This window comes from Bubalus kerabau, chromosome 17 (assembly GCF_029407905.1).
Source record: "Bubalus kerabau isolate K-KA32 ecotype Philippines breed swamp buffalo chromosome 17, PCC_UOA_SB_1v2, whole genome shotgun sequence".
NCBI lineage: Eukaryota > Metazoa > Chordata > Mammalia > Artiodactyla > Bovidae > Bubalus > Bubalus kerabau.
In genome coordinates, this window is record NC_073640.1 from 13,132,439 (window position 1) to 13,157,806 (window position 25,368).

General features: G+C 46.0%; 1 protein-coding gene across 4 annotated transcripts in view; it reads left to right on the forward strand.

Annotated features, from left to right (window-relative positions):
* Positions 1-25,368, forward strand: part of CDH13 (cadherin 13) — a 1,017,465-nt gene that overhangs the window by 848,282 nt on the left and 143,815 nt on the right. The gene's annotated exons all lie outside the window — the stretch shown is intronic.

Here is a 25,368-nt window from a genome sequence, read left to right on the forward strand (position 1 = left end):
CGAACTTTCTATTCCCAGGGCTTGCCACATTATGGGGAACCAAAAAAGTCATGGGGCACTAAATCAGAGATTTTTTAAAATGCCCCTTTAATTCAGGGCATGTCTAGAAAACATCTAAACTTATAATACAAGGTGCAGATGGGGAAACCAGAACACAGGAAGAGTGGCTGGCAGAGGCTTAGCTAGTAGGTGGCAGAGCTGGTACACTGGAAATTTATAAAGTAGAAACACGCACTGTTAAAATTTTTTAACATAAAATGTCTATACACAAGTTCTGATCCTTAAATCCTGTTGCCTCCAGCTGCATCCAATGCAACAATTAGCCCCATTCTACACAGAAGGATGCTCATCGCCCAGGGGGACAAAGCCAGCTCAAGGCAGGCTCCAGGCTCCCCAGTGTCCAGTTAGCAGAGCTTCACATTGCAGTCAAATCCCCTTGTCCTCACAAGCTCATTTCACAGGCATTTCACTGGTCTGCACACAGGTGCTTGTGGAACGAAATGAAACTCACCCCAAAACAAAGGGGAAAAAAGCTGATCTGATGCAAAATCTACCTGCATTTCAGAAGCTGTCAAGATGAAAAATGAAGCCACAAGTTTGGCCTTTAAGAATATTAATTTCTTGCAAAGATGAACTGGAGAGTGGTAGAGAGAAGATTCCCTAATCTCCTAGGAGGAGCAACAGAACCCAAATCTGATCCTTCATCCTGGGTCTTTCCAAACCCAATGATTACTTGTTTGCACTTCATCCGTGAGGTTTCTGAGCATAATGAGTGTCTGCACATGTCATGGAGTTATCAGCGAGTCTCCTTTCCTGTTCTGAGCTTAGCTGATACGGTTCAATGTGCTTTGGCTTTATTGTTTTGGAGGGTGGGATGAATACAGCAGAAGCAAACCTGACCAACTTCTGCCTGGGGCAAGAGTTTGGACTCAGCCTAGGGCACTAGCAAATGAATGGATGAAAGATACCTTGTTGCTAAGACACCAAAGGTCAAGAAGGCACAGGAGAAAGGAATGCATCCTACTGACACGTGACAGTCAAACTTAAGGAGACGGCGTCTGTTTCAATCGGTGCCTTTTCAAGCAGTCATAAAGGATGCTCAGCCTCCCTCTCCTCCCTCACACCCAGTGCATCCCCGGAAGCTCCTCACGACCCACTCTCAGAGACATTCCCTGCTCTGCACGGTCAAAGCCTCTGTCTTCTTTCTGTCCCTCACCTCTCCTTCCTGGACCGTGGCAGGATCTCACAACTGCTTCCCGACTCCAGCTTCCTCCTACTGCCTCCAAGACATTCCCCTTTTCTAAAGTATCCTCGCCTGCTTAAAAATACCGATGGCTCTACCTTGCCTAGTGCATCAGCTTCAAGTCTTCAAGTCACCCTGCCAGCCTCCTCTCCTTTCCCTCTTTCTGATCACATCAGAGTCCGGCTAAGTGGAGCATTATTCCACAAACACACCGGCCTTTCCCTGCTCGCTGCCTTGCGCATGCTGTCCCTTCAGTCTGTGTTCCCTTCCCCCCTCGCCCACCCAAGGAATTCCTCCTCATCCTTTCAGGCCCAGCCTACATGCCCCGCCAAGACTCCCCAGCTCCTCCCTGTCGAATCCCCGTGCCCACACAGCTCTGCCATGGCACCAGCTGCAGGGCCGTGGTCTGTCGGTCGCTGACAACCCCCGTAAGCCAGTCTTCTTAGGGCCATCTCTGATAAACTGGTGTGTCCCCCTCCCCAGGGACACACTTTAGGCAGGTTGCAAGGGACTGTGGGCTGTTAACTGGATGGTCTTGTTTTCTATAAATGATACTCTATATATTTTTATTATTTTATATATGTTATATTATATATAATAAAATACATTTTATTATATATATATAGTTTTCTATAAATGATATACAGATGAATGAAATAATATGTGCAGCAAATCAACTTTTGTTCTACTTTTTCCAAAGTCTCACTCCCAATTTTCATCAGATTCAAGGGAGAAACATCCTCCTGATCCCTGATCATTCCTCCCCAAGGTAACAGGCTCTGTCCTCTGGGCACATGGACTCCAGTGTGCTCAGAGATGTCTGAGCATCTAGCCTGCTGCCATTCTGCTGCTCTGCAGAGCCGGTGGCTTTAAACCTATCGGCCATTCCCTGTCTCAGACTCAGGCCTGTGGTTCTGTGTGACCTGTGTTTTCTTATAAAATGTACCAGTGCATGGGGAGAGATTTCATCTTGTGGCCAGAAAGCAAAGCAAAGGAAACCAGGGAGGACAAGGGCCTGACTCACACCGCTGATTTCACTCATGTGGGTCCTGCCTCACAGATGCGTCTCCATGCCCTCAGCGGCCACATGCTACCCTGAGAGCGGGCAGAAGGGCCACATGTCTCCCTACCCATCCTCTCAAACCCTCACTGCCTCCTGTTACTCTCAGGGATGACGTTTATCTCAGGGGTGTCTCTGTGCCACCCCATGAGATGATGCCCCCACTTTCCTCTTAAGCGGACACTTCCTGAGCTTGGACCATGTCTGGTGGTGGGGACCATGACGAGGAATGCCAGATTCCTGCTGTGGTAAGGGGAGAGCCTTGCCCTTCCTGAGAAGCTGCTGTGAGAAGTAATGAGGGCAACGGTCCAAGATGACTGGTAACGATGGCTGAAAGACCAAGCCCTCTGAAAATTCCAGAAAGTTCCCTTTTGTCCTTTCCTTATAGCCATCTGGTCCCAGCTTGGGGACTTGCAACCCATGCTGCACATTCAAAGGATGAGAAGCTCCATCTTTTGCCAGCGTGAAGGAACAACACCTACCAAAGCAAGCCAAACTATATCCTGTGAACACATGTGTATTTCCACAGACATAATAGTCCTTTTCACTTTGTGTAATTACCAAAATGTTTGGAAGTAATTCCCAGCAGAAATCATCACCCAGTATGGATTCTTTAATATCATAATGCTACCAAGAAATCTCAGTGTATTACCTGCAAGGGAATAAAAAGACAAAATTATCATTCCCCAGCAGCTCATTCTGACTCAGACTAGGAGGGACAAAAGCAAAATTGACAATTGCCATGGAGGAGGCTTGAACCGTCTTCATTTTCCTTAGCTCAGAATCAGTCCAAGGTTGTATTCCCTGTTTTAATAAAATTCTGGCCCTTAAAGCAGTATCTATCGATTAAATGATCGGAACATTGAATTAGACTAATAACCCCAATTTAAGCAAATTTGAAAGGATGATCTTGACAGGGAGTCAACGGGTCCTGAATTAGTTCTCAGGGTAGCAGCGATCCTGTGTCTCTACCTGCCAGGTGATCAAGAAACAGTGGGGCCAACTCTCCCTAACTTGAGGCTGGCATCGTCCCAGGAGTCCACCACCGGGAATTTGCTGTGAAGGAGAAGCAGTGTTAAAGTCTATTCTCTCTTCCTCTTTCTTCTCTAGTTTAACTCATCCTTAAATTGGCTGCACTCTGGTCCTCCAAACCGACTTTTCCTTTTCATCCTGATTTCATAGTTGATCTTAACTCCATCATCTTAGGTGCTCAGGCAAAATGTTCCTCTCCCACCCCCACCCCCGACCCCTGCTTGTCACATCAAATGTGTGCACTGGCTATGGAGCTGAGAAGTTGTTCTGCCTGAGGGCTGATCCTGGCTCTGTTACTAGGTTCTGGAATACCTTGGAGAAGCCATATGTTTCTGTGCCTCAGTTTTCTCATTTTTAAAATGGGTGTGTGTGTGTGGTGGTGACGTCTGTCACAGGTTGCCATGAGGGTCAAATAGGATAATGTTCTGACAGTTCACACCCCTCGCCTGTCTTCAACAAGCAATAAATGTGTTTCTTGTCATAACCATCGTCATTACCCTAATAGCTGGGTCTTTTTCATTCAATTTCCTAAAATTTTCTTTCATTTCCCTCCTACTCTTCCTCCTGAACCATCTCATCTCACCTGGATGGATACAGTATCAGTGTCTGATTCATCTCTTAAGTCCCCAATGCTGAGCATGGGTCCTGGCACATCATAGGACCTCAATAAGTACCTGTTACACTGAATTGAATATTGCTTCCCAGGCGGCTCAGTGGTAAAGAAGCCACCTGCCAAACAGGAGATGTGGGTTCAATCCTCGGGTCAGGAAGATCCCCTGGAGAAGGGAATGGCTTAACCACTCCAGTATTCTTGCCTGAAGAATCCCATGGACAGAGGAGCCTGGTGGGCTACAGTCCATGGGGTCGCAGAGTCAGACACGACTTAGCGACTAAACAATAACAGTCTTAGCTCGCCAGTTTCTTTGTGTTACTCCTCAATTCTTCTAGGACTCGGGCAATGGAGAAGTTATTAATTGTGTGTGATAGCCAAACATGGCATTCCTGACTTGGAAGAACTTGTAACAAACCCAAAATGTATTTTGGAAATTCAAATCATGTGTCACTTCTCCTATAAATTTTAGTGATCATTTCTGTTTAGTTTGTTTTAAAGATTTGATACATTTAAAGTTTGAACGTGGGAAAGTTATGCCTTTTCCCTTTGTTTTATTTTCCATTGCTATGACCAATGAGGCAAAGAATCCAAACTCATTAAGTTCCACACATAAAGAATTGAAATGTATACAGTACTTACAGAGACTGTGGGTAGAATGATGAAGCTCTCTTTTTAGGCCTTGAACATGTTGACACACTCGATATTTTTCATCCACAGAATGTGGTATGAGCGTCGTCTCGCACCATGTAACATTAATATTATTTTTATGACTGCACAATGCAGTGACACATTGCTGGGCTGCTGAGAAATTTGAAGAATAAAAAAGATTTAGACACTGAAAGGACCTTGAATCATTGAGTTTGGAGAAGTAAGGGAGAAGGTTGAAGTGTGTCTAGGAGCTGGTTACACAGCTTCCGCAAATGAACTGGAGCCAACATATGTATTTCTTAAATAGCTTGGACCCTAAAATAGGATTTAGTGCCCGTGGGCGTGGTTCAGCTCAGTGTGGTGAGAATTTAGTGGATCAGTGCCTGCAATGGTTCAGTAAGAGAACCAGGCCAGTGATCTGTCAGCGTGGAGATGACCAACAAACTTGTAGAAGGTCAGAAAACCATCTGGGGAAAGAGACTGGCTATTGTGACGGACAAGCTTTTGCTCCCCATCCTGCCCTCAGGGGAAGCATCACTAATCAGTCATGACATCTTTGCCCTTTGAGTCCAGGTGCAACCTCAGAATCCTGCTCCTGGCATGGAGTTGCCTTAAAAAAAAATCTGATTTTCCAAATAAATAGAAATCTATCTAACATTCCTGAAACTATTAAATAAATATAAAGGCAGAAAGAATTTCAACATTTGTAAATGAGGCTGTATTTTTTTTTAAACAGGATAGCAGATTCCTTAAAGGCAAAGTGACCAGGTTTGACTAATCAGCTCACCCATGTAGCTGATAAACATGTATTGAGGACCCACTAGATGCCAGCTGTACTCATGCTGACTGAGTAACTGCCCATGTGTCTGGGTATTTCTCAGCGCTGAACCTTGGGATAGAGAAGCCCAAACCAGCTTGCCCCAGCTTTGAGTGAATTGGTGTCCTGGGTTTAGGGAAGAGACTGGGATCCCCGGAGACCTTCTGCCCAGTCTCCTGGTACAAGAGTGTCTTCGAGCTAGAGCTTTCCCAGGAAATTCGTTTGAGCCCTATACCCCTTGATTTTCCAATTTTGAAATGGGAACACTGCTGGTACAGACCCGGCAGCGTTGTCCTGAAGACTGATAAAAGGGTACAAGTGCCTAGGTCGAAGAAGACGCTCCGGGAACGGCAGCGGGTGTTCTCGCTGTGGTAACACTGCTGCTGCTGTTGCCTTCCTCTCGGAGCGCACCCTTGATGTGTCAGACACGGACACCAAGTCTTCAGGGCTTAGAAGCCACGCTCACACATTTGAGTTTGCATCCAAAGTCTACAATCTGATTACTGCTGAACTCCAAGCAGAGAGGACCCAACAGGCTCTCGCTGCAATGATCTCTTTTGGAGGCCTGTGCCTCCAAGCTCCTGGTGAGAAACAGCAGCTAGGACTTCAGGCCAGGAGCCAGATCCCATAGCCTGGAGGAGGCTGACCACGTATGGCTGCTCTGAGGTCAGTGCATGTGTGTGTGCTCAACTCCACAGTCGTGTCCAACTCTCTGTGACCCCATGGACTGTAGTCCGCCAGGCTCCTCTGTCCGTGGGATTCTCCAGGCGAGAATACTGGAATGGGCTCCATGCCCTCCTCCAGGGGATCTTCCAGACCCAGGGATTGAACTCGCATCTCTTATGTTTCCTGCACGAGCAGGTGGGTTTTTGTTTTTGTTTTTACCCCTGGTGAAACTTGGGAAGCCCAGAGGCCAGACTGACATTCAAATCTTGACCTCACTCACTGCTTACCAACTACAGAATGTGAGCTTCATCAGCCTCCCACCCCCAGGGTTCTCAACTGCAGGCTGGAGATTGCACTTGGTGATTCATAGTGAGTCTTGACACATAAGTTCCCTCTCTTCCCAAATCATGACCAAGTCATGCCAAGCTGAAAAGAGTCTGATAGAACATCTCCCCAGGAAACAATGTAAAGGAACCATAATTTCACAAACACTTTCTGGGTCAGGAGGTCTCCTGAATTCATCCCTGGGGTGTCCATGAACACCAGTTTTAACTCTAGTAAGTTAAAACTTACTCTTCTTACTCCATGAAGAGTAACTTTTAAAGTGATCAATTTCTATGCCTACACACACACACAAAAAAAACACAGATAATATGACCTAGAAATTCCATTCCTGAGTACTAACATAGGAGAAATGAAAGCCTAGGTTTACATGAAAATATGTACATGAATCCTCATAGCAGCATTATTCATAATGGCCACAAAGTAGAGGCAACCCAACTGTCCATTTATTGATAAATGGACAATTATAATGCGGCCGATCCTGACAGTGGAACATTATGTGTCCATAAAAAGGGATGAAACACTGTGAGAGAGTCAGTGTCTGATGCTGTAAGACACCAGTTTGTGGTGCTGCTTTACAGCAGCCTCAGGAAACTAACCCAAGGGATGATAACAGGTATGGGATTTCCCTCCAGGGTGACGAAACATTCTAAAATCGAATGTGATAATAGTTTCTCAGCTCTGTAAATATACTAAAAACTATTGAATTGTACACTTTAAATGAGCAATTTGTATTATGTGAATTACATCTCAATAAAGCTGTTAGCAAAAGAAAAGAAAAAAGATAGTGTCCCACACTACAGCCATAACGATCCCTTATCGTGTGAGCCTCTCCTCCTTAAAATACTCCCGTGTGAGTCCTGTTTCTTGCTGGAGACCGACGCAAGCCCTTCCATGGGTCTGCAAGGCCAGCGTGGTCTAGGCGGCTCTGTCCGGCCCCTCTTCACACCACACCTTCCTCCTCCTCCACCCTCAAACTGCACAGGTGTCTCCCTGCCTCACCCTCTCCCGTCACAGGGCCTTTGCACGAGCCAGTCTAGACCTGTAACATCCTTCCCACGCCATCCCCTTACCTTCATTATCTCCTAATCTCTCTTCAGATTGTGGTGCAACCAGCAGTTCCTTGAGAGAGGGGTTCCTGGTCTCTGAGAGAAGCTTACATCCTTCCCGGTGGGGCTTTCCTAGCACCCTGGCCCTCTTCCTCATCTCATAGGAAGAGCTTAGCAAAAGTATCTGCCCACAATGAACTAGGGTTTACATAAGAGCAGATCCATGACTGTTTTACTCACTTTTGTAGTCCCAGCAAGTAGCTGAGAGTAGGCATTTTATCCTATCTTTTTATTGAGATGCTATAACATAAAAGTTGGTTTTCCCCCCCAGGTGAACAATTAAGTAGTGTTGAGTACATTCATAGTATTTTGCAACTGCTTTTATCTAATTCTGAAACATTCTCATCATCCCCATAGAAAACCTAAGATCCATTCAAGAATCTCTTCCCAGTCTCCTTTCCCCACCAACTCCTGATGGTCAGCAGTCTACATTCTGTCTCTCTGGATTTATCTATTCTGGACAGTACTTATAACTGGAAACGTCAATGTGTAAAGCTAGATATTTTGTATCTAACTTCTTTCACTTAGCATAACGTTTTCAAGGTTCATCCATGTGGTAGCATATATCAATATTTCATTCTTTTTAATGGCCAAATAGTATTCCACATGAATATACCACATTTTGTTTATCCATTCCACTCAGCCTTCTTCACAGTCCAACTCTCACATCCATACATGACCACAGGAAAAACCATAGCCTTGACTAGATGGACCTTTGTTGACAAAGGAATGTCTCTGCTTTTGAATATGCTGTCTAGGTTGGTCATAACTTTCCTTCCAAGGAATAAGTGTCTTTTAATTTCATGGCTGCAGTCACCATCTGCAGTGATTTTGGAGCCCCAAAAAATAAAGTCTGACACTGTTTCCACTGTTTCCCCATCTGTTTCCCATGAAATGATGGGACCAGATCCCATGATCTTCGTTTTCTGAATGTTGAGCTTTAAGCCAATTTTTTCACTCTCCACTTTCATTTTCATCAAGAGGCTTTTGAGTTCCTCTTCACTTTCTGCCATAAGGGTGGTGTCATCTGCATATCTGAGGTTATTGATATTTCTCCCAGCAATCTTGATTCCAGCTTGTGCTTCTTCCAGCCCAGCGTTTCTCATGATGTACTCTGCATAGAAGTTAAATAAGCAGGGTGACAATATACAGCCTTGACGTACTCCTTTTCCTATTTGGAACCAGTCTGTTGTTCCATGTCCAGTTCTAACTGTTGCTTCCTGACTTGCATACAGATTTCTCAAGAGGCAGGTCAGGTGGTCTGGTATTCCCATCTCTTGAAGAATTTCCCACAGTTTATTGTGATCCACACAGTCAAAGGCTTTGGCTTAGTAAAGCAGAAATAGATGTGTTTCTGGAACTCTCTTGCTTTTTCCATGATCCAGTGGATGTTGGCAATTTGATCTCTGGTTCCTCTGCCTTTTCTAAAACCAGCTTGGACTTTTCCTGTGGTCATGTATGGATGTGAGAGTTGGACTGTGAAGAAGGCTGAACGCCAAAGAATTGATGCTTTTGAACTGTGGTGTTGGAGAAGACTCTTGAGAGTCCCTTGGACTGCAGTGAGATCCAACCAGTCCATTCTGAAGGAGATCAGTCCTGGGATTTCTTTGGAAGGAATGATGCTAAAGCTGAAACTCCAGTACTTTGGCCACCCCATGCGAAAAGTTGACTCATTGGAAAAGACTCTGATGCTGGGAGGGATTGGGGGCAGGAGGAGAAGGGGATGAGATGGCTGGATGGCATCACTGACTCGATGGACGTGAGTCTGAGTGAACTCCAGGAGTTGGTGATGAACAGGGAGGCCTGGTGTGCTGTGATTCATGGGGTCGCAAAGAGTCAGACTCGACTGAGCGACTGAACTGAACTGATTGATGGACATTCGGGTTTTCTTTACTTCTTGGCTAGTCAAAATAGCATTGCCATGAACATTCATGTGTATTTGTTTGAGAACCTGTTTTCTGTACTTTTGAGTTGTGTACCCAGGAGAGGAATTGCTAGGTCACATGGTAATTCTATGTTTACCTTTTTGAGGAACCACCAAACTTTTCCTCAATGGCTGAACCATTTTTCACTCCCACCAGTAAAGTACAGGGTTCCAATTTCTTCATAAGTCCACCAATGCTTATTTTCCTCTTTTTTATTAAAATCCCCCTGGGCGGGGGGGTGGGGGGGGGATGATGTAGCACCTCACTGTGATTTTTCGACTTGCACTTTCCTAATGGCAATTGATATAGAGCATCTTTTTACATGCTTATTGGCCAACTGTACATCTTATTTGCAGAAATATCTATTCAAGTCTTTTGCCTAAATGTAATTGGGTTGTATATCTTCTGTTGTTAATTTCTAAACACTTTTTATGTATTTTGAATTGTAAACTCTTATCAGATAGATGATTTGCAAGTTGTTGTTCATTCTCTCAGTTGTGTCCGACTCTGCAACCCCATGATCTGCAGCACACCAGGCTTCACTGTCCTTCACCATCTCCTGGAGCTTGCTCAAACTAATGTCCATTGAGTTGGTAATGCCATCCAACCATCTCATCCTCTGCCGTCCCCCTCCCCTCCTGCCCTCAATCTTTCCCAGCATCAGGGTCTTTTCAAATGAGTCAGTTCTCCGCATCAGTATTGGACTTTCAGCTTCAACATCAGTCCCTCCAATGAACACCCAGGACTGATCTCCCTTAGGATGGACGGGTTGGATCTCCTTGCAGTCCAAGGGACTCCCAAGGGTCTTCTCCAATACCACAGTTCAAAAGCATCAATTCTTCAGCACTCAGCCTTCTTTATGGTCCACCTCTCACATCCATTCATGACTACTGGAAAAACCATAGCTTTGACTAGATGGACCTTTGTCAGTAAAGTAATGTCTCTGCTTTTTAAAATACTGTCTAGGTTTGTCATAGCTTTTCTTCCAAGGAGCAAGCATCTTTTAATTTCATGGCTGCAGTCACCATCTGTAGTGATTTTGGAGCCCAAGAAAATAGTCTGTCACTGTTTCCATTGTTCCCCATCTGTTTGCCATGAAGTGATGAGACTAGATGCCATGATCTTTGTTTTTTGAATGTTGAGATTTAAGCCAGCTTTTTCACTCTCCTCTTTCACCTTTATCAAGAGACTCTTTAGTTCCTCTTCACTTTCTGCCATAAGGGTGGTGTCATCTGCATATCTGAGGTTATTGATATTTCTCCCAGCAGTCTTGATTCCAGCTTGAACGCAAGTCCTATGTTCTTAGTATGCTCTTTCTATCATAACTAGAGGGCTGCAGATGCCCCTGTTAGAATTGCTAGTGGCCCTGTTATATTTGCAAGTATCTTCTCCCATTCTGTAGATTGTCTTCTCACCTTGATAATGTCCTCTTCATTGTATTTTAAATGACAAAATGACTAACCCTGATATTTAGATGGCATTTGTGGATAAAACAACCAAGTGCTCCTGTGTTTGATTGCTCAATTCTCTTTCTCAAAATACCTGGGTATTTAGAATCATCCTGTTGTTTGGGCTGCAAGTTTTCACTTGCATGCAAACATTAGGCCTTGTGGTGCATTCACAGGTACAGAGTATCATGTGGATAGTGGATGCACTGGGGCAGGAAAGAGTTAAACAGCTCTAACCCCCCCGAGCTTGCTGCCCAGACCCTCCTCATGATTTATGGATGACCGCCTTAAAGGCGGCAAAGCTGAGAAAAGAGAAGTTTCCTAGCACAGCCTTTAAAGGACCCCATGTCACACCTCAGGGCCAGTTAACATCAGGACAATTCTTGGTTCACACCCCAGCCAGCTGTCGGGCCGGGCTCTCTGGAGAAGCCTGCGTGTTTGCTGAGATATAAACGTGCAGGCTGCACACTGACATTTAGAGGGCCATGAGAGGCCTGTGTTCTTTACTTAGTACACTTTTTCTATTATAACAGGAGGGCCGCAGATGCCCCTGTTAGAATTGCTAATGGCCATCACTTCTGGGTTCAAGGAAATGGTTGTCCACTTCTGAGCACAGCCTGGGCCTTGGGTCTCCTGGGTTTGCATGGTGCCCAGGATGTGTGGAGGAGAGAGTGCCAAGAGGCCACGTCCAGAGCCACACAGCCTATGATCCACCCCCACCAAAAGCACACAGATGTGTCCAGGATCACCTTAACCTTGCACTTCAGTTCTGGTAACATAACTTGCTCTTTTTCTGACCACTAAATAAAAAATTAGAAAAGAATACAAGGAATGAAATAAAAATTGTACAACCACACCAGTCAAAGATAAGTACTGCTAATATCTTGCTGTATATAATTCTCCTGCCCTGTTTAAAAATTGTGCAGAGATAAGTCCAGTTTTCATAAAAATGGGATCTCCATATTCATACAGTTTTGTAAACTGCTTTTTCCTCTCAACAATGTAATAGAAACTATTTTCTATGCCATTAAATATTCTCTGACTAAGCATTTATTTTTAATGTGGGTGCCTCTGGCTTAAACAGCAGCAGTCTTCAATACTGCAGAGAGCTATGCTGGGTGGATTTGAGTAGGTTTTTTTTTCCTCACAGTATTATGATGAGGTTTAAAACGGTATACCTGTGAAAATATCCCTGGCCAGCCATTACTAGATGGGGAAGAATGTCCAGCCATTCTTGATTTTCTCAGACCCCATGAAATCCATTCCTGAGACCCATGGGGCCTTTTACTTGATAGTAAAATATGCTGGGGTTTCCCTGGTGGATCACCTGCAATGCAGGAGATGCGGGTTTGATCCCTGAATCAGGAAGATCCCCTGCAGAAGGAAATGGCAACCCACTCCAGTGTTCTTGTCTGGAGAACCCCATGGACAGAGGAGCCTGGTGGAATACAGTCCATGGGGTCTTGAAAAAGTCAGACACAGGTGAGGACTAAGCAACAACAAAACTGTGCTGGGACTGAGGGCTCGAGGGTTCAGACCAGCAGTGAGTGCTGGCTGATTGACATGGCTACAGGGGCACACCTCATCTTCCAGACTGCTTAAAATGGAAATAACCATCGTAGGTTCCAGGCTGGACTATGTTACAGGGAAATAGGAAAACGTGAGAGGAACGCAAATACTGCTGGTTTCAGGAGCAGAAGTCCTACACCAGGAGGCAGGGACCACCTTCAGGATGCAAGGAGATGCTTGAGCCAAGTCCTCAGGGATGGGTTCCATGTGGAGAGAGGAGGGGCGGTAGATGGTTGGGCAGGTGCTGGTCCGCTCGTATTTTATGAGCATCTGCTATATGCCTGACAGTGGGCAGGGGTCTCGGATGTGACAATGAAGAGACATGAGTGATCCCTGGCTCCCAGCAGCTCACAGCTTGGTAAACGCCTGGCACCATTCAGAGTGAGAAGCTGTCCAATGAGAGAGCGTCCTGGGTGCCGTCATAGCAACGGTGAACGCTCGACAAATGCTCACTGTTGGGTGTGACCTGTATCATTCCATTCAGTCCTCCCAACGACACTGGGGTGTATACTATTATTCCCCTTCTTTACAAATGACAAAACTGAAGCTTCGTGAGATCAATTGGTCTAAGGTCAACACATGCGGCCAGTTTGTAGTCTTCCCTTCATGCTGTGCTAATTTTGCAGGCATCCTCTTGCTTTCAAGGTAGACAATGACATTTCCATTTTCAGAGGGGGCACTGGAAGCACTGAGAAAGTTGAGTAATTTGTCCAGGTCCACACAGGTAGTCAGGGGTGGCTCGGGGCCACCTCTCTCCCTGATTCTGAAGGCCACTCCATCTCTATCATGCTTTGTTATGACCGCAGCAAGAGGTGGATGCTGGCTGGTCCAGGGCACTGTGACTCGTCAAGATTCAGACTTTCCTCAGGCAGACATCACACTCAGTCATTCTCCCCAATCACAAGTATTCACTGAGCATCTATCACATCCAAGAACTATGCTGCTGGGCACAGGGTCACAGCCCTCGAGAGGCTCACAGGCCAGCAGGGAGCCAAATGCACAGGAATAAGGTACAGTGTGAGCATGGAGGGGTAGACTCCCAAGTAGATGTGGCAGAATCTGGGCAGGCTTCACAGAGGAACAACCTGGGAGCTGAGACTTAGCTGACACATAGATGCCTCCCAGGGGGACAGTGGGTGGAGGTTCCAAGCAATGGGAGGCAGAGGCAGAGAGGCAGAAGCAAAGAGGAGATCACCTGGCCGGGTTAAGAAGGCATGGCCAGTGATGAAGTATTGCCAGTGGATAACCAGTGAGGAGAATCGTGGTAGGAAATGCGAGTCGAGGGGGCACGCCTGCAGGGGCCAATCCACAGAGCTTAGATAGGATCCTGGTAGCCGCAGGGAGCCATGGAGGGGGTGCAAGGCAGAGTGGCAGAGTGCTCAGGGCCGAGTATTAGAGAGGTAACTGCCGTGGAAATGAGGTGGTGAGGAGGCCACAGAGGCTTATTTTTTGTGTGCGCCTTGAACTAGAGAAGCAATGGAATGGAAAGAAGAGGCTGGATGTGAACAATTTTAGGAGGTGGAATTGATCGATTTGGTAATTGATTAAATTGAATCTGGGAAGGTCCTCCATCTAAGATCGGTACACCACCCCACTCTCATTTCTGTCCATTTCATCACTTCACTGTTTCTTTTGTGCTTTCTTAGAGTCGGACACAACTGAAGCGACTTAGCAGCAGCAGCAGCAGCATTAAAAGTCCCACGTTATTGGAGTCAACTATAATAAGAAGTTTGAGAACTGCCAAATGTTTGCATTGGTTGCTGGACTGAATAGCAACACTGCAGATCCCTGTTAGGTGACAGATCTCTGTTTGTGGGAGTCAGTGTTTATAAAAGGAAGAAAGTGCATTCCACATAGAGGGTGTCATTTATTCTGTTTATTTTTAAGATGCTTTTATGTGGTTAAAATTCTAGCCTTTGATTTTTCTATCTATAATGAAATTTGGGCAGATTGGATTTCAGCTGGCATTGAAGGAAATATGCTTTTTAATTTTTGTGAAATGATGAAAATTGTTTTCTCTTTTGTAAAAATCACAACTAGATTCATTTGTTCAGCCAACGAATGAGTACAGGGCGTTTGAAAGGCAGGTGTTGCCTCTGCCCTCATAAAGCCTATGGTCAAGTCATCTACCCAGAGCTGCATGCTATTTGCCCCTAGTTTCAGCAGGTGCTCACTGCCCTGAACATGAACAGAGCAGAGCAGCAACAACACCAGAAGTCGGGCCTCAAGAAATGCTTTCAGTGCTTTGTCGCTATTTCAGATTTAAATATCCACCCCATGTGTCCCAGGACCTTTGCACTTGCTGACTCATCTGTTTGAGTGGCTCTTCCCCGGGTTATCTGCTCTTTCTTCCTTGGTCTCCTCGTGGCTTTGATCAGACATGACTTTCTCAATTCACCTTCCTTAAAACTGAGCCTCTGCCCTCACTTCAGAATTCTCCATTCCCCCTTCTTATGTAATATTTTTCATAGTATCCATCTCTGTTGGTCTTGTTACAATCTGTCTCCTCATTTAGAAGATAAGCTCCTTGAGGAGGAGGTCTTTGTGACTTGTGTCTGTGGCTCTATGCCCACCAGGTGAAGAAACACCTGACCCCCAGCTGGCCCTCAGACAGCATTTGAGGAATGAGTGAGTGAGCCCTCTCTTGGTCTCAGGTCCCTTGCCTGCAGCCGGGGGGCCAGGGGCGGGCTTCCTGAGATGCAAGTGAAGGGAGAGCGGCAGGGAATCAGGATGCTGGGCTCTGAGGTGGGGGGACACAGCCCGCATTGTGGGCAGCTCAGGCTGCTTTGGCAGGGCGACACTCAGCCGATGTTTGTCCACTTTATACCCGTGTTTTCTGGTTTCTACCAGCTCTTGGCTTCATATGTTTTTCTCCACTGGGTCCAAAATAGAATTTAAAAGAGACAAAAAAATATATTCCAAGGGTATAGATCTAATGTCATAAGCATCACTTCGGAGATGTTTTGTTCTTATTTCATTGATTTTCTGTTTTTAAAACTGTGACTTTTAAAATGTAAGGTATTGCCTTGTAACCCCAGCCATACATTTTTATAGTAGGGAAAATATAGTATATAGATAACCCAAAACAGGGGGAAAAAAGAATATGTATCCGTAATCCCATTGTACTGACCTTATCATTGTATACATTGTGTGTATGTGTGCCTGTATGTGTGTGTGTGTGTGTGTGTGTGTATGTAGATAGATAGATAAAGAGAGAGACTTTTAAACAGCTATAAATAAATAAATCTATCCCGCACCCTGGTCAATGGTTACAGCTTCTGGGGCACCATGTACTGGGCTGGCCAGGGTGGTCTTTCTTCCCTCGATGGCATGATGCTGTTAACCCAGGGCCTCTTTCTACCTTTTCTGCACCCTATGATCCCTTCCCAAATTACTCCAAAGTTTATATTCTGCCATCTCAGGAAACAGCAGTCAAAGTGAGTCATGACAGGGTCCTTCGTGGCAGCCCGGATGGAGGGGACACCATGACCCAGGACAGGGAAGGAGTGTGCTTGGCGGGAGGATCTGGGCTTGCCTTGCGACACGCTGTGCTTGCGGTGCCTGGGAGTGTTCAGGTGGAAATGTCAAGTGAGCAGCTAGAAATGTGTATCTGGGAATTAGGAGAGATTTGGACATAAGAGAGACAGATGGTAACTGGAGCTGTCAGAATCAATAAGGGGCGGGGAACACTGAATTGTGGGAATCCTGGGGTCTCTAAGAAGGCAGACACGTAGAGACTCCGTGGAAAGTGTTCCCAGAGCTGCCCATACCTGGTGACCCATCTGAGAAAAGCTCCAATCCTTTCAAGCCCAGCCCATCCCAGGCTGGTGTGAATAGCCGGGAAAGGGGTTCCCATGTGGAATTCAGGGGCTACTACCAGGAGAGGCTGTGAGCTGAAGGGGGACCGCAGAGTGCAGCAGCTAGGGGTGTAGGCAGTGGACACAGAGCGTGTGTTCCAGTCCCAGCTCCGTCAGGTGAGGGCTGTGTGTCCTTGGGATCAGAATCCTCACTGATACAGGAGGAGCTGGGCTTATCCACCTCGTAGAGTGTTATGAGAATCCCATGAAAGGTTAAGCACCGTTTCCAGCCCATAATACGTGCTCAAGGGACATGGCCACGATTATTGTAATGACAGAGGGTGAGTAGAACCCAGCTGGGCTGGCAAGGAATGAGCACCAGTGGCCCAGAGCCGAGAGGGCCGTCCGTGGTTGGGGGTTAGAGCCGGGAGGGTGCACGAGGCACAGAGCTGAGGTCTGACCCCACTGGGAGCGGAGCTGAGGAGCTCAGATGGCCTCTCCCACAGCTCTATTGGCGGCAGACCTCAATTCTCTGCCACTTTGAAACAGGCTCCGGAGAGGAGCTGAAAGGAAAGCAGAAAACTCTATTTATTGTTAGTTTTTAAAAATAAAACAGAAAGCAGCTTTCCAAATGCATCGTGGTGGGTTTTATCATTTGTGAGGAGAACACAACTTGTCTTTATCAACATTCTGTCTGTCTGTGAGGCTGGGCCAGCAAAGGGAAAGACCAAATGTTAAGTCATAACATCTAACGCCTTGTTCCCAGTGCGAATAGCATTGAAGGGTGTTAATAGGCTGAGCTTTTGTCAGCAGAGCCAAGACAATTTCCAGGCCAAAATGAATGATGGAGCCAAGATCACAAAAGGGCCGCCTCGTGCCAACGGGCAGGAGATCACAGTGCACCAGGTGGTCCCGTCCAAGTGGTGCAGGAGAAAGAAAGCAGGACTCCTGTGCCAGGCATGAAAACGGCAGCAGAGCGTCCAGAAGAGTCTGCGGCCGGGTTGCCCTCCTTGCCTTTTCTGCCTGGTATGTGAGTTTGCTTTGGGAACAACAGCAAGTGGCGTAACTGGAATCCATCTTGTGTGGTCTTTCCTCAGATGATTTAGAATTAGTTCAACCTGTTTTCAAAGAGTATAACCCAATGACAGCATAAAAGCGCTATCTTGAATTGCTTTCCTGTCCCCAGGTGGAGTGGAGAAGGCAATGGCAACCCACTCCAGTACTCTTGCCTGGAGACTCCCAGGGACGGAGGAGCCTGGTGGGCTGCAGTCCATGGGGTCAAGAAGAGTCGGACACAACTCAGCAACTTCACTTTCACTTTTCACTTTCATGCATTGGAGAAGGCAATGGCAACCCACTCCAGTGTTCTTGCCTGGAGAGTCCCAGGGACGGGGGAGCCTGGGGTCCCAGAGTCAGACACGACTGACGTGACTTAGCAGCAGCAGCCCCCGGTGGAGTGGGTGGGCGTCGGTGGCCGATTCATTACTCTCTCAGTGGGGTCCTTTGTTTCTAAAGCTACCTGGGATGGTTACAGCAATAGAACTCTAAGCCCAAGTAAACTTTGCATAAAAATACATTCAACTTCAGAGAAAACACATAATGCTGATCAACAGTAACCCTGGATGGCAGAGTTGATTAAGAGATCACACCTGCATGGGAGCAGGCTCTAAGAAACCGGACGGATCGAGCTCGACAAAGGCCACTTAGACTGCGCTTTTCTATGCAGGGGAGCTGATACTGATTAAGCACCTGAAATTAATGGGCGAAAGGCTGTTCACACGCAGAGGACCAAGAGCAGGCAAAGGTGGTAACACTGCAATCCCTCCACGTCGTAGGCATTTAGAACCTAATTTTAGAAACATCCTGGTGGGCTCATGTGCTTTTGTCATTGGGAGTCAGTAATTGAATTTTCTGGACGTTTTGACCAGTGTATAACTTTGTGAAGCCGATTACACAGCAGAACATGATTTTTAGTCTGACCTTAAAAACATTGCCTTCCACTGTGTGATTAGGAAACATGCAGAGAGCGCTGCCCTCCTAGCTGCACTTGCTCTGGGGGAGAGGAAAGGAAAAACACAGCCCTGCTCTGCCTTGTAACCTAGTAAGATTCATTTAGATTCTATGCAGATCATTTAATAACAGATTTTGTAAAACCTTAACATAAGGAGCCACCATAAAACGTATTATCTTTTATTACCCATGCAGAGAATGACATTTTAGATGGTAATAAATTGAAACCCAAGAAAAGCTATTTGCTTTTGGAGAGCACTTGGTGGATGACAGGAACACCGGTCTCCCGATTTTATATTGTGGCAGATACGACCCCCCAGGGTCACCTAAGGCAGCCCCCAGATGGGCTTGCTGAGGCTCCTCTGAGCGACAGCCTCTGGTCCTCTTTCTCTGAAAGGTCGTTCCTGTCCAAACCTCTCTGCTGAGGACCGGGTTGTCCCGCCTTTGTCGGTCCCCATTCCAGCTCATACAGTCAGGGTGTGTGACAGGCCAGGAGCTGAGCCCAGGCTGGGGACCTGCCCTGGGGCACCTGCCACGAGGTGGGGGAGCCCAGTCCTCCAGTATCAGAGCCAGCCAAGCCTCCCTCGGTGTGGCTGCCTCTCCAACAAGGCAGGACTTCCCTGCTTGCTCCAGAAAGCCAGAGCCTCATCACCTTGCCCCGCCTCTGCACAGTCGGCCTTCTAGAGACACGCTCAGCCTGACCAACCTCACCCAGGCCCCGTGTTGGGCCTCTAATCTCTGCAACCTAGAAGAGCATCCCTGAAGCCACGCTTTCTGAGTGGCAGTCCACATCACCACCCTTTGATTTACTCATCCATCATATATTAACAGAGAGTGCTAGACACTGGGCTGGCTGTGTGACTTTTCCCCATAGTGGTTACAATTAGCTCAGTTTATTTTCAAGCAGTATAACCCAGTGGCCACACAAAGGCAGTGTCCTGGAACCTGTGTGTCTCAGAGGGCCAGATGTTGTCCCCAGCAGGACAGGAGTAAGTTAGAGGCAGGGTCCTTGCCTCCATTGAGGGCTGTCATGAATTCTCAGTAAATAACTGACATACTGAAAACCATATACTTTGAAGAGAAGGTTCTCCAATAAACTGACCCAGTATTTACCCCTTTGCAGATGGGAGGAAATTCATCTCCTCTTCCTACTAGACAGACTTTGTAGGAAAGGTCTGGTTGACATTACACTTCAAAGGACTGAAATGGAAATATTTCCCAGAGGAAAGATAGCGAATGCTATTCTGGGAAGGTGGGCAGTCCTGAGGAAGGGGGCAGCTGGGAGTGAAATGAAGGTGGCAGCTGGCGACAACAAGCACCACAGGGTGGGGTGGGAGGCAGCACCTCAGCTCCCCAGGATGCCTGACAAGCAACCTCAGAGAAGCCACATCCATTCCCTGTGGCTGCCGTAGCAAGACCACAAAGTCTGTGGCTCAAACAGCACACATTTATTATCTCACAGTTCTGGAAGTTGAAAGTCCAAAGTGAGTTTCACTGGGGTGAAATTAAGGTGTCGGAGGCCCTGATTCCTTCCGGGAGCTCTGGGTAAAAATGTATCACCTTGCCTCTCCCACCTTCTGAAGGCCCCTGCATTCCTTAGCCCATGGCCCCCTCCTCCATCTCTCCATCTGTAAGTCCAGCAGCATGCCACCTGCCTCTTCAAACCTCTGTCTCTCTCCTTCTGCTGCTCTATCGCCTTCTCTGGAAGACAAAGCAGGCTCGAGGAGCAACCATGGTGCTGTTTAGTGTCTCACGTGGAGCACATTTTTTCCTAGAAAGGGAAAAAAAAGGAAAATTTTGCAGAGAGAAAGAAACTTCAGTTTATATCTTTTGTTTAAGTTACATCATAAACAAGTGAGTTTTAAGTTGAAATAAGGGTACATGTTGACCTGCATTTCATCAGGTGTTCATTCAGAACGATGCTAATCTAAGCGTGGACCTCAGGTCAGCAGCAGCAGCATTTCCTAGAAGCTTTCTGGAAAGGCACATCCTTGGGCCCCAATCTAGACCTCCTGAATTGTAAGCACCATAAGTGGGCTGAAAATCTGTGTTTTAATGCAGCCCCCAGGAGCTTCTGATACAAGCAAAGCAAGTTCCAGAAGAACCAACGGAGACAGTCTCTCTTAAGCACCTATGACGTGCCAGGCATAATGTTGCCATGGCAATTCAGGACTAAAAGGTTAGAAAAAACAGGCTAATATAGTGAACACTGTATGTGTGTATGTATATATATATATATATATAGAGAGAGAGAGAGAGAGAGAATACTATATATATAATATAGTAAACAGAAAAATATATAAAAACCATAGAGAAAGAACACTTTAATAATATTTTCTTTTACTTCAACTTTTAGGGGTCTGTACTTGCACATGCTCAGATCCACCCCAAACTAGCTGTATGTTTCTGGACATTCCCAAACTCTGTTCCCTCAGGCTGGGAGTTCCTTGAAGGTGGGATAGACCAGGTGATGTCTGAGATCCTTTCAAGAAACAATAGTTCATGTCTCTTTGCATCACAGACCTTGACTCCAGCCACGCCAGTGGCCCTGTGTTAGCTGGACCTCCATGCTGCTTCTCAAGGTCCTCTTCCCTCTCTGAATTCTCGGCCCTCACAGCCTCCTTCAAAGCCCAGCTCCAGCCTGCATTGACCTGAAGCCATGTAAAAACCACAGTACCCCTCCCAGCTGCAACGTTCACATCTGAACCTCAGACCACACATTCCGCACACCCTGCCTGTTGCCTTGTGGAGCTAGTTCGCATGTTTTACCTTCAACCAAGCTGTGGGTTCCTTGAAAGTAGAGAATATACTTTATACTTCTTGTTCCCAGGGTGTCCTGAACAGATTCAGAATCAGCCTTCAATCCTTATTAAATGGTTGAATTTAAGAGTGTTTTAGGATTAATAGTCTCTCATCTTCTTCCACAGAAATTCACTTCCACGTCATGACCCCATTCCTAATCCCACAGTAGGAGACTCTCCTCTTCAGGTCCGTCCCTTCCTCCCCACTGGTGTCTGGACTAAGTGGCCTTTCCTTTGCAATAACCACAGCTCTCTTCCTATTCCCATCTCATTCTCCTGAAATCTACTGACATCACCTCGGAATTTCCTAGCACCAGATTTGTCTCCCTTTACTTGTTGCTACTCTCTAGCACAGTGCCTAATGTGTGCTCAGTATTTAATAGAAAGAGAAAGAGAAGTCGCTCAGTCATGTCCGACTCTTTGCAACCCCATGGACTGTAGCTTACCAGACTCCTCCATTCATGGAATTTTCCAGGCAAGAGTACTGGAGTGGGTTGCCATTTCCGTCTCCAAGTACTTAATAAATATTTGGTAAATTAAATAACCTTCATACAGCCTTTCTGAGCACCCCACATCCTGGCTCCCTTCTCACAGACCTTAATTGCTACACTTCCATAACACTTATCTCATCATACTGACATACTTGCTTTTTGTTTATTTATCTAAAAATGCACTGAAAGCAGGGTCTGTATCATCATTCACCAGTTATTGGAACCTAGTAGACATTATATAAATGTTTCTGTGGATCAACTTGAATGTCAAATATTTGCTGCCGTGAGTCTGAAGGGGGTGATTTTCCAGGTATCTTATGAATGCCTTTAGCATTTTATTTACCGTAACTCATCAGTAACATCAGAAGAGGTCCACTTCACCTGGAAATGTTTTATTTGATTTTGGTGTCCCTCAACCCGAAATCACTTAGGTTATTCCAGCTGCATGTGTCTAAGAGGCAGTGTTTACGTCCCCTGCTGCTTCCCCACCCTGCTGGCTCTGTCAGCAACCAGTAAATCTGGGGAAATGAGCTCTGCCTTCTCCCTACCCACCAGACCCCAGCTGGCAAGAAAACAGCAGGTGACAGCCACGTACATGAATGTTCACATTAGCGTCAAGCAACAAGGTGAAAGGCGGCTAAAGACAAACACAAGTCAAACCCGACTCACCCTGTTGGCTAGGAAGGTGGAGAATGTCCCTCCCCACCTGCGGTGAGAAGAGGGCAGCATTCACAAAGGGATGTATGGTCCTGCCGGATTTATGGACTACCTGGCCCCCATCTTACATGGCCATAGTGGGTAAATCAAACCCCAGACAGACAGCAACTCATTCTGCTCCATATAATGCACTCAGCCATCTGTTTGCAGTATTTATAGACCAGGTGTCAGGTGCAGCTAACCTGGAGAAGAATGCAGTCTCTGTTCAGGTGCCATACTGCAAGGAGTCTTGCTTTGCTCAGCTTCTCCGGGCAAAACCAATGAGTAAATAAGTTAATGAACTACACTATATCCTTGCTATAAATCTCATGTTAATATTTCTCATTAACAATACCTTTAATGTTAGACAGCAAAGGGATCTATTGAAAAAGACTCCTACAGATTTCCTTGACCCTTCAAGCACCGTTTATAAGCTGGAACCAAGTCTTACCAGCTCATAGGAACCTATTGTGTATTTCACTTTCCAGCTATGCACTCAATGACGTCATGTTGGTAGCTTGAAAGCAGTCATGGTTAAGAGTATTTAAACCACCAAAACGAAAGTCTACTGTGTAAAAGCTGCAAGTCAGGAGCACATGCTGCTAAACTTTTACAGGCACACCACTCTTTGTAATTCATTGTTTTATAAAAATGCAACTATAATTGATTAATTAGTACACAACCACAATGTTCCAGGCACTGAATTAGCAGCTGGGAGATAAAACTTTAAATAAGCCAAGGTCCCTGCCTCACGGAACTCAAGTGATCAGAGTCAACATAGCCAATAAACAAGTAATCAATAAATAAGAATATTACAGATTCTGATTTTTGTTATTGTTCAGTCGCTAAGTTGTGTCCAACTCTTTGTAACCCAATGGACTGCAGCACACCAGGCTTCCCTGTCCTTCACCATCTCCCAGAGTTTGCTCAAACTCATGTCCATTGAGTCAGTGATAATATCCAACCATCTCATCCTCCCTCATCCCCTTCTCCTCCTGCCTTCAATTTTTCCCAATATCAGAATATTTTCCAGTGAGTCAGCTCTTCACATCAGGTGGCCAAAGTATTGGAGCTTAGCTTCAGCATCAGTCCTTCCAATGTATATTCAGGCTTGATTTCCTACTGCTGGAGAAAAACTGTTATTTATTTCAGCATAACAAATTACTCCAAAATGTAGTAACTTAAAACAATAGATACTTACTATCTCCCAGTTTCTGTGTTCAGGAGTCTGGATGTGGCTTAGCTGTGTCTTCTGCTTTCTGGACTCTCACAAAGCAGCCATCCACGTATTAGCCCAGAATTTCAGTCTCATCGGGTATGCCTGAGGAAAGATCCACTCCAGGCCCATGCAGTGCTTGTTGGCAGCCCTCCATTCCTTCTAGCTGGTCTTGTAGGCCTCCCTCAGCTTCTTGCCACATCCTTAGAAGACTTTCCAAAGATTCTACTACATAATAACAGCATCCACGTACACACTCCAGGCTCCATGCTCGGCACTTTACGTTACCTGTTTTCATCCTCATTTATCCTAGAAGTCTTATTATTCTCCCCGTTTGAACAGGTGAGGAAACTCAGACAAGAAGGACATAAGCAACTTGACCAGGTCCACTCAGCTTCTAAGAGGTGGAGCCAAGGTAACAGTCAATGGCCAAATGCCGACTGTTCCTCCCTAAGTGATAGCTCCCCATTATGCAATGAGATCCCTGCCTTCATGGAACATCAATGCAATGAAGAATGACCATCGAAAATGAGCATGAATTCACCGAGAGGAGAAAGAGGGGGAAGAAAGGTCAAAAGTAAGAAAAAGTAGGGTATAGTAGAAGAAAATCCAGTCTGGACAAAGTATGAAAGGAGGTGCAGAGGGCGGCTCAAGTTGAAGCAAGAGAAGGAGGGGGCACCGGGTGGGTTAATGGCCAATCCTTCCTCCGTGTAACATTTCCTCGTTGATTTTCCCCCACAGCTACCATTATGCTTGTTATTAGTGATAAATGTTCCATTAAATGCTTACTCGTATGGCAGTCAAGGTAGCTGTATAAAACATCAAGGGTCTAGTGATTGATTATATGCCATATTTAATGACACAGTTTGATTCTTTTTTTTTTTCCCAAGATAAAATGTTTGGTTTTCAAATCAGTGTGATTGGTGAACTCAGCCCATGGCTGTGGAGATACACCCGAGGCTTTTTCTTGCAGACACACCATCTTCCTTTTGTTTCTAGGATATATATTAACTGGTAGCGAATCAACACCCAGGAGAAGATGGCAAATGCAATAGAAATGCATGACTGCAGAATTCAAACCAGGAGAGCAGCTTGCCTCTCAAATATGTCTTACAGATCAGATAGCTTAAAATAAAATCAAAGCAGCCAATTTAATTCTCCCAGTTTTGACACAGTGCTTCTCTTGGTCCAAATAAAATCCTATCTCCTTGAGCTAGAGTTCCCCAAAGGATGAGCCATTCCCTGAGAGTAAATGGCTCTAGTTTGGATATGCTCAGACCTTTGAGATATAATTTAGTTCAGGGAAACAGTAGTATATCATCATTATCAATAATGAAAGTGAGTTGGCCAGCTTGTGTGTTGCGTACCGCCTGGGTGTCGGGGTCAAAGGCATGGTCCTTGCCCTTGAAAACTTTGTCATCCACTTGGGGAGATGGTAAATGGGCATCAAAATAAGGCCAAATGGGAAACATAGCCTTCAAGTTAGTCAGGGGAGGACAAGCACTGTGATAAACTGCCCTTAACCCTGAGCAAAGGCTTGTCTCTTGTTCACATTCCAGCCTACAGCGTGTCAGTGAAGGGTCTCTGTGGCACAGTCACGTGGAGATCCGGGCTTCTTCCTTCTGGGGAATAGAAAACGCAGAGGATTATGCGGGCGCTTTAGGGGCCAGATTAGTCCATCTCTTCTGCCCACATTCCATTGGCCAGAATCGGTCACACAGTTCGTAAGGTCCAGCTGCACATGCGTGCTAAGTCTCTTCAATCTTGTCTTATTCATTGCAACCCTGTGGACCATAGCCCACCAGGCTTGTCTGTCCGTGGGATTCTCCAGGCAAAAATACTGGAGTGGGTTTCCATTTCCTTCTCCAGGGGATCTTTCTGACTC